The following is an 11,885-nucleotide window of genomic DNA, read 5'->3' as shown; positions in this document are numbered from 1 at the left end:
GTTGTCGCCTCGAAGGACCCAGTTAAAAACATTTAAATTTAACATGCGATTGAGGGGAAACAGCTATAAATAGCAGTGGTTGAAATGCTCCACATCTCTACTTACAGTCTAAAAAACTGTGGTTAAAGCAGAGCGGAATGATACACAGAATATATTTTATCTGCCACCAAAACCACATAAGGAGACAGCAGCTTATCCGCATTCTCTTTCCAGTATTCCAGATGAGCTTCCATGTTTTGTAGATGTGCTGATCTTAAGTTGTGCACGTTGTTTTGTCTGTGATTTCTGTGCAACAATATCCTCAATCCAATATTATGATCAGAGTTCAGAGATGCTTTCAGCTGTGGTTTGTAAAATTAGGCTATAGGTGGCGGAGGAACGGTGACGTTGGCTGAGGATGTTTTAATCGTTGTTGTTTGGTACTTGACAGACTGTAAATGAAGTTCAATCCTCTTCGTCAGAGGTATCAAGCTTTACTTTTGCTTTCTCGGACACTGCTCTCTTCTAACGTTCTGACTGTCCAAATGTTTCTCTTGTTGTGCTTTGGGTTGGAGAAGCTAATTCTGACCTGTGATCAGCATGAGTAACTTCATTAGCCTGTTGGTTTGTTGAAATGTGAACCTGGCATGAGGCTGAATTCACCAATCCTTACTTTTTGAGCAACACACAATGTTGTATTGTCCTGCACATTTGGGCAGGTGAAGCAAGTTTAGACTCTATGAGGACTACAAACCTGACTTTAACTCAACACGATGATGTGATCACAAAAGATTATTACATACAAATGTAGGAGAAACCTACCGAAAGAGTGCAAGTTCTGAACCGGGGATCCCAGTTCACTTGATGACAGGTTGTCGATCGTCTTTGGCTCTCGGCTCATTTTTCGTCCCTTGCATCATCCAGCTGGGATGACGGCATGGTACACATGATGCCAAGTGAAACCGACCATTTCTTGCTGTCCACAGTGGACTGTTTGCAGTCATGTGATTGATTGCTGACAGGTGTAACACAGTGGGCTGTTTAAGACACAGAATCTGTGGACTCCACCAACCAGGGTAGTTAAAAAAAAAAAAAGTAATCTTTGTGTGCATAATAAAACTTGGATGTTTTTTTTTTTTTTCTTTTGTACATACTACTGTACTAGCATTTGATGATGTTTGGGTTGACATGTCTGGTTATAGTGCAATATATTTTGTATGCAAGCAGTTTCAATAAATAAAGGTTGATCTTCCTCCATTAGTTCCTGAGCAGTGATGTTTGAGCTTTATACAACCCCTGGCAATAATTATGGAATCACCGGCCTCGGAGGATGTTCATTCAGTTGTTTAATTTTGTAGAAAAAAGCAGATCACAGACATGACACAAAACTAAAGTCATTTCAAATGGCAACTTTCTGGCTTTAAGAAACACTATAAGAAATCAGGAAAACAAATTGTGGCAGTTAGTAACGGTTACTTTTTTAGACCAAGCAGAGGGAAAAAAAATATGGAATCACTCAATTCTGAGGAATAAATTATGGAATCACCCTGTAAATTTTCATCTCCAAAACTAACACCTGCATCAAATCAGATCTGCTCGTTAGTCTGCATCTAAAAAGGAGTGCTCACACCTTGGAGAGCTGTTGCACCAAGTGGACTGACATGAATCATGGCTCCAATATGAGAGATGTCAATTGAAACAAAGGAGAGGATTATCAAACTCTTAAAAGGGTAAATCATCACGCAATGTTGCAAAAGATGTTGGTTGTTCACAGTCAGCTGTGTCTAAACTCTGGACCAAATACAAACAACATGGGAAGGTTGTTAAAGGCAAACATACTGGTAGACCAAGGGAGACATCAAAGCGTCAAGACAGAAAACTTAAAGCAATATGTCTCAAAAATCGAAAATGCACAACAAAACAAATGAGGAACGAATGGGAGGAAACTGGAGTCAACGTCTGTGATCGAACTGTATGAAACCGCCTAAAGGAAATGGGATTTACATACAGAAAAGCTAAATGAAAGCCATCACTAACACCTAAACAGAAAAAAACAAGGTTACAATGGGCTAAGGAAAAGCAATCATGGACTGTGGATGACTGGATGAAAGTCATATTCAGCGATGAATTTCGAATCTGCATTGGGCAAGGTGATGATGCTGGAACTTTTGTTTGGTGCCGTTCCAATGAGATTTATAAAGATGACTGCCTGAAGAGAACATGTAAATTTCCACAGTCATTGATGATATGGGGCTGCATGTCAGGTAAAGGCACTGGGGAGATGGCTGTCATTACATCATCAATAAATGCACAAGTTTACGTTGATATTTTGGACACTTTTCTTATCCCATCAATTGAAAGGATGTTTGGGGATGAAGAAATCATTTTCAAGATCAATCAATCAATCAATCAATTTCTTTATATAGCGCCAAATCACAACAAACAGTTGCCCCAAGGCGCTTTATATTGTAAGGCAAGGCCATACAATAATTATGTAAAACCCCAACGGTCAAAACGACCCCCTGTGAGCAAGCACTTGGCTACAGTGGGAAGGAAAAACTCTCTTTTAACAGGAAGAAACCTCCAGCAGAACCAGGCTCAGGGAGGGGCAGTCTTCTGCTGGGACTGGTTGGGGCTGAGGGAGAGAACCAGGAAAAAGACATGCTGTGGAGGGGAGCAGAGATCAATCACTAATGATTAAATGCAGAGTGGTGCATACAGAGCAAAAAGAGAAAGAAACAGTGCATCATGGGAAACCCCCAGCAGTCTACGTCTATAGCAGCATAACTAAGGGATGGTTCAGGGTCACCTGATCCAGCCCTAACTATAAGCTTTAGCAAAAAGGAAAGTTTTAAGCCTAATCTTAAAAGTACAAAGGGTGTCTGTCTCCCTGATCTGAATTGGGAGCTGGTTCCACAGGAGAGGAGCCTGAAAGCTGAAGGCTCTGCCTCCCATTCTACTCTTACAAACCCTAGGAACTACAAGTAAGCCTGCAGTCTGAGAGCGAAGCGCTCTATTGGGGTGATATGGTACTACGAGGTCCCTAAGATAAGATGGGACCTGATTATTCAAAACCTTATAAGTAAGAAGAAGAATTTTAAATTCTATTCTAGAATTAACAGGAAGCCAATGAAGAGAGGCCAATATGGGTGAGATATGCTCTCTCCTTCTAGTCCCCGTCAGTACTCTAGCTGCAGCATTTTGAATTAACTGAAGGCTTTTTAGGGAACTTTTAGGACAACCTGATAATAATGAATTACAATAGTCCAGCCTAGAGGAAATAAATGCATGAATTAGTTTTTCAGCATCACTCTGAGACAAGACTTTTCTGATTTTAGCAATATTGCGTAAATGCAAAAAAGCAGTCCTACATATTTGTTTAATATGCGCTTTGAATGACATATCCTGATCAAAAATGACTCCAAGATTTCTCACAGTATTACTAGAGGTCAGGGTAATGCCATCCAGAGTAAGGATCTGGTTAGACACCATGTTTCTAAGATTTGTGGGGCCAAGTACAATAACTTCAGTTTTATCTGAGTTTAAAAGCAGGAAATTAGAGGTCATCCATGTCTTTATGTCTGTAAGACAATCCTGCAGTTTAGCTAATTGGTGTGTGTCCTCTGGCTTCATGGATAGATAAAGCTGGGTATCATCTGCGTAACAATGAAAATTTAAGCAATACCGTCTAATAATACTGCCTAAGGGAAGCATGTATAAAGTGAATAAAATTGGTCCTAGCACAGAACCTTGTGGAACTCCATAATTAACTTTAGTCTGTGAAGAAGATTCCCCATTTACATGAACAAATTGTAATCTATTAGACAAATATGATTCAAACCACCGCAGCGCAGTGCCTTTAATACCTATGGCATGCTCTAATCTCTGTAATAAAATTTTATGGTCAACAGTATCAAAAGCAGCACTGAGGTCTAACAGAAGATGATAATGCATCTTGCCATAGAGCAAAAACTGTGAAAACATTCCTTGCAAAAAGACACACAGAGTCAATGTCATGGCCTGCAAATAGTCCGGATCTTAATCCAATTGAAAATCTTTGGTGGAAGTTGAAGAAAATGGTCCATGACAAGGCTCCAGCCTGCAAAGCTGATCTGACAAGAGCAATCAGAGAAAGTTGGAGCCAGATTGATGAAGAGTACTGTTTGTCACTCATTAAGTCCATGCCTCAGAGACTGCAAGCTGTTATAAAAGCCAGAGGTGGTGCAACAAAATACTAGTGTTGGAGTGTTCTTTTGTTTTTCATGATTCCATAATTTTTTCCTCAGAATTGAGTGATTCCATATTTTTTTCCCTCTGCTTGGTCTAAAAAAGTAACCGTTACTAACTGCCACAATTTTTTTTCCTGATTTCTTATAGTGTTTCTTAAAGCCAGAAAGTTCCCATTTGAAATGACTTTAGTTTTGTGTCATGTCTGTGATCTGCTTTTTTTCTACAAAATGAAACAACTGAATGAGCATCCTCCGAGGCCGGTGATTCCATAATTTTTGCCAGGGGTTGTATGAACATTGACATGCCAAATTTACAGTGCTGTCAAAAAGCTTGTGAATACTTGAGCTTTTACACATTTGAATATTGTAATATCAAATAAAAAAAGGGCTTCTTGATATTAAAATTTCAAAAAAAAATCATGGCAACATGACAGGAAACTAAGTTGTCGTGACAGTCCCTCGGCAGTGAGGAAGATCATTCCTTAATCGATTCCCGGATGGTGTATCCAGGGTTGGTCTGGAGACGCCTGTGTGAGGGTTTGTTTAATGTGGGAATGTCGCTGTACGCCACCAGTCACATGGTCCCTGAAAGATCTTTAGCCTGGTCTGATGACTGGAAAAGCCCAGACGATTGGGGTCTGAGGACCAGTGTTGCCACAGTTACTTTGAAAAAGTAATCTGATTACTGATTGAAAAAGTAACTTAGTTACTTTTCCAATTGAGTAATCAGTAAAGTAACTTAAGTTAGATTACTAGTTACTTTTTTAGTTACTTTCCCCAGCTGCTGACAACAACCCTCTGTCACCTCAATCAATCAATCAATCAATCAACTTTTTTCTTGTATAGCGCCAAATCACAACAAACAGTTGCCCCAAGGCGCTCCACATTGCAAGGCAAGGCCATACAATAATTATGAAACACAGTCTACGTCTAAAGCAACATAACCAAGGGATGGTCCAGGGTCACCCGATCCAGCCCTAACTATAAGCCTTAGCGAAAAGGAAAGTTTTAAGCCTAATCTTAAAAGTAGAGAGGGTATCTGTCTCCCTGATCTGAATTGGGAGCTGGTTCCACAGGAGAGGAGCCTGAAAGCTGAAGGCTCTGCCTCCCATTCTACTCTTACAAACCCTAGGAACTACAAGTAAGCCCGCAGTCTGAGAGCGAAGCGCTCTAATGGGGTAATATGGTACTACGAGGTCCCTAAGATAAGATGGGACCTGATTATTCAAAACCTTATAAGTAAGAAGAAGAATTTTAAATTCTATTCTAGCATTAACAGGAAGCCAATGAAGGGAGGCCAACACGGGTGAGATATGCTCTCTCCTGCTAGTCCCCGTCAGTACTCTAGCTGCAGCATTCTGAACCAACTGAAGGCTTTTTAGGGAACTTTTAGGACAACCTGATAATAATGAATTACAATAGTCCAGCCTAGAGGAAATAAATGCATGAATTAGTTTTTCAGCATCACTCTGAGACAAGACCTTTCTGATTTTAGAGATATTGCGTAAATGCAAAAAGGCAGTCCTACATATTTGTTTAATATGCGCTTTGAATGACATATCCTGATCAAAAATAACTCCAAGATTTCTCACAGTATTACTAGAGATCAGGGAAATGCCATCCAGAGTAACGATCTGGTTAGACACCATGCTTCTAAGATTTGTGGGGCCAAGTACAATAACTTCAGTTTTATCTGAGTTTAAAAGCAGGAAATTAGAGGTCATCCATGTCTTTATGTCTGTAAGACAATCCTGCAGTTTAGCTAATTGGTGCGTATCCTCTGGCTTCATGGATAGATAAAGCTGGGTATCATCTGCGTAACAATGAAAATTTAAGCAATACCGTCTAATAATACTGCCCAAGGGAAGCATGTATAAAGTGAATAAAATTGGTCCTAGCACAGAACCTTGTGGAACTCCATAATTAACTTTAGTCTGTGAAGAAGATTCCCCATTTACATGAACAAACTGTAATCTATTAGACAAATATGATTCAAACCACCGCAGCGCAATACCTTTAATACCTATGACATGCTCTAATCTCTGTAATAAAATTTTATGGTCAACAGTATTATTAAAGGCATTGCGCTGCGGTGGTTTGAATCATATTTGTCTAATAGATTAGACAAATCAGTTTGTTCATGTAAATGGGGAATCTTCTTCACAGACTAAAGTTAATTATGGAGTTCCACAAGGTTCTGTGCTAGGACCAATTTTATTCACTTTATACATGCTTCCCTTGGGCAGTATTATTAGACGGTATTGCTTAAATTTTCATTGTTACGCAGATGATACCCAGCTTTATCTATCCATGAAGCCAGAGGATACGCACCAATTAGCTAAACTGCAGGATTGTCTTACAGACATAAAGACATGGATGACCTCTAATTTCCTGCTTTTAAACTCAGATAAAACTGAAGTTATTGTACTTGGCCCCACAAATCTTAGAAGCATGGTGTCTAACCAGATCGTTACTCTGGATGGCATTTCCCTGATCTCTAGTAATACTGTGAGAAATCTTGGAGTTATTTTTGATCAGGATATGTCATTCAAAGCGCATATTAAACAAATATGTAGGACTGCCTTTTTGCATTTACGCAATATCTCTAAAATCAGAAAGGTCTTGTCTCAGAGTGATGCTGAAAAACTAATTCATGCATTTGTTTCCTCTAGGCTGGACTATTGTAATTCATTATTATCAGGTTGTCCTAAAAGTTCCCTAAAAAGCCTTCAGTTGGTTCAGAATGCTGCAGCTAGAGTACTGACGGGGACTAGCAGGAGAGAGCATATCTCACCCGTGTTGGCCTCCCTTCATTGGCTTCCTGTTAATGCTAGAATAGAATTTAAAATTCTTCTTCTTACTTATAAGGTTTTGAATAATCAGGTCCCATCTTATCTTAGGGACCTCATAGTACCATATCACCCCATTAGAGCGCTTCGCTCTCAGACTGCGGGCTTACTTGTAGTTCCTAGGGTTTGTAAGAGTAGAATGGGAGGCAGAGCCTTCAGCTTTCAGGCTCCTCTCCTGTGGAACCAGCTCCCAATTCAGATCAGGGAGACAGATACCCTCTCTACTTTTAAGATTAGGCTTAAAACTTTCCTTTTCGCTAAGGCTTATAGTTAGGGCTGGATCGGGTGACCCTGGACCATCCCTTGGTTATGTTGCTTTAGACGTAGACTGTGTTTCATAATTATTGTATGGCCTTGCCTTGCAATGTGGAGCACCTTGGGGCAACTGTTTGTTGTGATTTGGCGCTATACAAGAAAAAAGTTGATTGAAAGTTGATTGAACAGTATCAAAAGCAGCACTGAGGTCCAACAGAACAAGCACAGAGATAAGTCCACTGTCCGAAGCCATAAGAAGATCATTTGTAACCTTCACTAATGCTGTTTCTGTACTATGATGAATTCTAAAACCTGACTGAAACTCTTCAAATAGACCATTCCTCTGCAGGTGATCAGTTAGCTGTTTTACAACTACCCTCTCAAGAATCTTTGAGAGAAAAGGAAGGTTGGAGATTGGCCTATAATTAGCTAAGATAGCTGGGTCAAGTGATGGCTTTTTAAGTAATGGTTTAATTACTGCCACCTTAAAGGCCTGTGGTACATAACCAACTAACAAAGATAGATTGATCATATTTAAGATTGAAGCATTAAATAATGGTAGGACTTGCTTGAGCAGCCTGGCAGGAATGGGGTCTAATAAGCATGTTGATGGTTTGGATGAAGTAACTAATGAAAATAACTCAGACAGAACAATCGGAGAGAAAGAGTCTAACCAAATACCGGCATCACTGAAAGCAGCCAAAGATAACGATACATCTTTGGGATGGTTATGAGTAATTTTTTCTCTAATAGTCAAAATTTTGTTAGCAAAGAAAGTCATGAAGTCATTACTAGTTAAAGTTAATGGAATACTCAGCTCAATAGAGCTCTGACTCTTTGTCAGCCTGGCTACAGTGCTGAAAAGAAACCTGGGGTTGTTCTTATTTTCTTCAATTAGTGATGAGTAGAAAGATGTCCTAGCTTCACGAAGGGCTTTCTTATAGAGCAACAAACTCTTTTTCCAGGCTAAGTGAAGATCTTCTAAATTAGTGAGACGCCATTTCCTCTCCAACTTATGGGTTATCTGCTTTAAGCTACGAGTTTGTGAGTTATACCACGGAGTCAGACACTTCTGATTTAAAGCTCTCTTTTTCAGAGGAGCTACAGCATCCAAAGTTGTCTTCAATGAGGATGTAAAACTATTGACAAGATACTCTAACTCCCTTACAGAGTTTAGGTAGCTACTCTGCTCTGTGTTGGTATATGACATTAGAGAACATAAAGAAGGAATCATATCCTTAAACCTAGTTACAGCGCTTTCTGAAAGACTTCTAGTGTAATGAAACTTATTCCCCACTGCAGGGTAGTCCATCAGGGTAAATGTAAATGTTATTAAAAAATGATCAGACAAAAGGGAGTTTTCAGGGAATACTGTTAAGTCTTCTATTTCCATACCATAAGTCAGAACAAGATCTAAAATATGATTAAAGTGGTGGGTGGACTCATTTACTTTTTGAGCAAAGCCGATAGAGTCTAATAATAGATTAAATGCAGTGTTGAGGCTGTCATTCTCAGCATCTGTGTGGATGTTAAAATCGCCCACTATAATTATCTTATCTGAGCTAAGCACTAAGTCAGACAAAAGGTCTGAAAATTCACAGAGAAACTCACAGTAACGACCAGGTGGACGATAGACAATAACAAATAAACTGGTTTTTGGGACTTCCAATTTGGATGGACAAGACTAAGAGACAAGCTTTCAAATGAATTAAAGCTCTGTCTAGGTTTTTGATTAATTAATAAGCTGGAATGGAAGATTGCTGCTAATCCTCCGCCCCGGCCCGTGCTACGAGCATTCTGACAGTTAGTGTGACTCGGGGGTGTTGACTCATTTAAACTAACATATTCATCCTGCTGTAACCAAGTTTCTGTTAGGCAGAATAAATCAATACGTTGATCAATTATTATATCATTTACCAACAGGGACTTAGAAGAAAGAGACCTAATGTTTAATAGACCACATTTAACTGTTTTAGTCTGTGGTGCAATTGAAGGTGCTATATTATTTTTTCTTTTGAATTTTTATGCTTAAATAGATTTTTGCTAGTTATTGGTGGTCTGGGAGCAGGCACCGTCTCTACGGGGATGGGGTAATAGGGGGATGGCAGGGGGAGAGAAGCTGCAGAGAGGTGTATAAGACCACAGCTCTGCCTCCTGGTCCCAACGCTAGACAGTCACAGTTTGGAGGATCCCAAAAAATTGGCCAGATTTCTAGAAATGAGAGCTGCTCCCTCTAAAGTGGGATGGATGCCGTCTCTCCTAACAAGACCAGGTTTTCCCCAGAAGCTTTGCCAATTATCAATGAAGCCCACCTCATTTTTTGGACACCACTCAGACAGCCAGCAATTCAAGGAGAACATGCGGTTAAACATGTCACTCCCGGTCTGATTGGGGAGGGGCCCAGAGAAAACAACAGAGTCCGACATTGTTTTTGCAAAGTTACACACCGATTCAATGTTAATTTTAGTGACCTCCGATTGGCGTAACCGAGTGTCATTACTGCCGACGTGAATTACAATCTTACCAAATTTACGCTTAGCCTTAGCCAGCAATTTCAAATGTCCTTCGATGTCGCCTGCTCTGGCCCCCGGAAGACAATTGACAATGGTTGCTGGTGTCGCTAACTTCACATTTCTCAAAACAGAGTCGCCAATAACCAGAGTTTGATCCTCGGCGAGTGTATCGTTGAGTGGGGAAAAACGGTTAGAGATGTGAACGGGTTGACGGTGTACACGGGGCTTCTGTTTAGGGCTACGCTTCCTCCTCACAGTCACCCAGTCAGCCTGCCTTCCCGACTGCACGGGGTCTGCCAGGGGGGAACTAACGGCGGCTAAGCTACCTTGGTCCGCACCGACTACAGGGGCCTGGCTAGCTGTAGAATTTTCCACGGTGCGGAGCCGAGCCTCCAATTCGCCCAGCCTGGCCTCCAAAGCTACGAATAAGCTGCACTTATTACAAGTACCGTTACTGCTAAAAGAGGCCGAGGAATAACTAAACATTTCACACCCAGAGCAGAAAAGTACGGGAGAGACAGGAGAAGCTGCCATGCTAAAACGGCTAAGAGCTAGTAGCTACGCTAAGCTAGCGGATTCCCAAACAGGGAATCCGACACTAGACAGGCTGTGGAGCAGCACAGGTAACGCACGACAACAGTGCTAAAATAAAATAAAAATCCACTAGACAGGCTGTGGAGCAGCACAGGTAACGCACAACAACAGTGCTAAAAAATAAAATAAAAATAAAAATCCACAGGACAGGCTGTGGAGCAGCACAGGCAACGCACGACAACAGTGCTAAAACAAAATAAAAATCCACTAGACAGGCTGTGGAGCAGCACAGGTAACGCACGACAACAGTGCTAAAAAATAAAATAAAAATAAAAATCCACTGGACAGGCTGTGGAGCAGCACAGGCAACGCACGACAACAGTGCTAAAACAAAATAAAAATCCACTAGACAGGCTGTGGAGCAGCACAGGTAACGCACGACAACAGCGCTAAATAAAAATCCACTGGACAGGCTGTGGAGCAGCACAGGCAACGCACGACAACAGTGCTAAAACAAAATAAAAATCCACTAGACAGGCTGTGGAGCAGCACAGGTAACACACGACAACAGTGCTAAAAAAAAAATAAAATAAAAATCAAAATCCACTGGACAGGCTGTGGAGCAGCACAGGTAACACACGACAACAGTGCTAAAATAAAATAAAAATCCACTAGGCAAGCTGTGGAGCAGCACAACAACAGTGCTAAAATAAAATAAAAATCCACTAGGCAAGCTGTGGAGCAGCACGACAACAGTGCTAAAAATAAAATAAAAATCCACTAGACAGGCTGTGGAGCAGCACAGGTAACGCACAACAACAGTGCTAAAAAATAAAACAAAAATAAAAACGAAAGCGTTAGCAAGCTAGTTAGCCTGCCAACGCTGATGAAGGCCAGCTGATAAAAGAGCTCCGTCGCGAGGCTTCGACCGTTAGAGGTCTTCCTTAGGCGTTGGAGCACGGTGAAAAAGTAAAAAAAAGTAAAAAAGTCTTGAAAAAGACTGTTAATTCAAAGAACTCAAACAGCTCAGTTCAAACAGCTAACAGATACAGCAGAACACCGCTGTGCCCAACCTCAACATGACAATGATACTTGTTTTGCCAAAACTCACTTTATAGTCACCCTTTCTTGGCTTCAATGAAAATAAATACTTGTTTTATAAAAAGGAAAAATAACGACCTCTTTCTTGACCTCATATTTAACTGTTGACAGCACTGTAACAGTAAAACTTGTAATTTCTAACCTACATTGTTTATAAATGTAACTATTAAATTCATTCTAACATTTTTCTAACATTTAAATTCTCTCAACATTTTACTTGTCGAAATTATTATTATTTTAAGTAGTATTAGTAGTTGTAGTAAAAAAAAAAAAGGCTTCAAAACTGGACCTTTAATCTAGGGGTGTTGTGGGGGGCACATCCTTGCCCCACGCCCCCATTCCATCTGGATTCGCCCCTGCTTTGGCGTTTGAGCACAAAGAATGGATAACATTTATTTATGCAGAAAACATGACCAGATTTACAG

The sequence above is a fragment of the Thalassophryne amazonica genome, chromosome 11, assembly GCF_902500255.1.
Source record: "Thalassophryne amazonica chromosome 11, fThaAma1.1, whole genome shotgun sequence".
In the NCBI taxonomy this organism is placed as follows: domain Eukaryota; kingdom Metazoa; phylum Chordata; class Actinopteri; order Batrachoidiformes; family Batrachoididae; genus Thalassophryne; species Thalassophryne amazonica.
Note: the sequence above shows the minus strand (reverse complement) of the source record.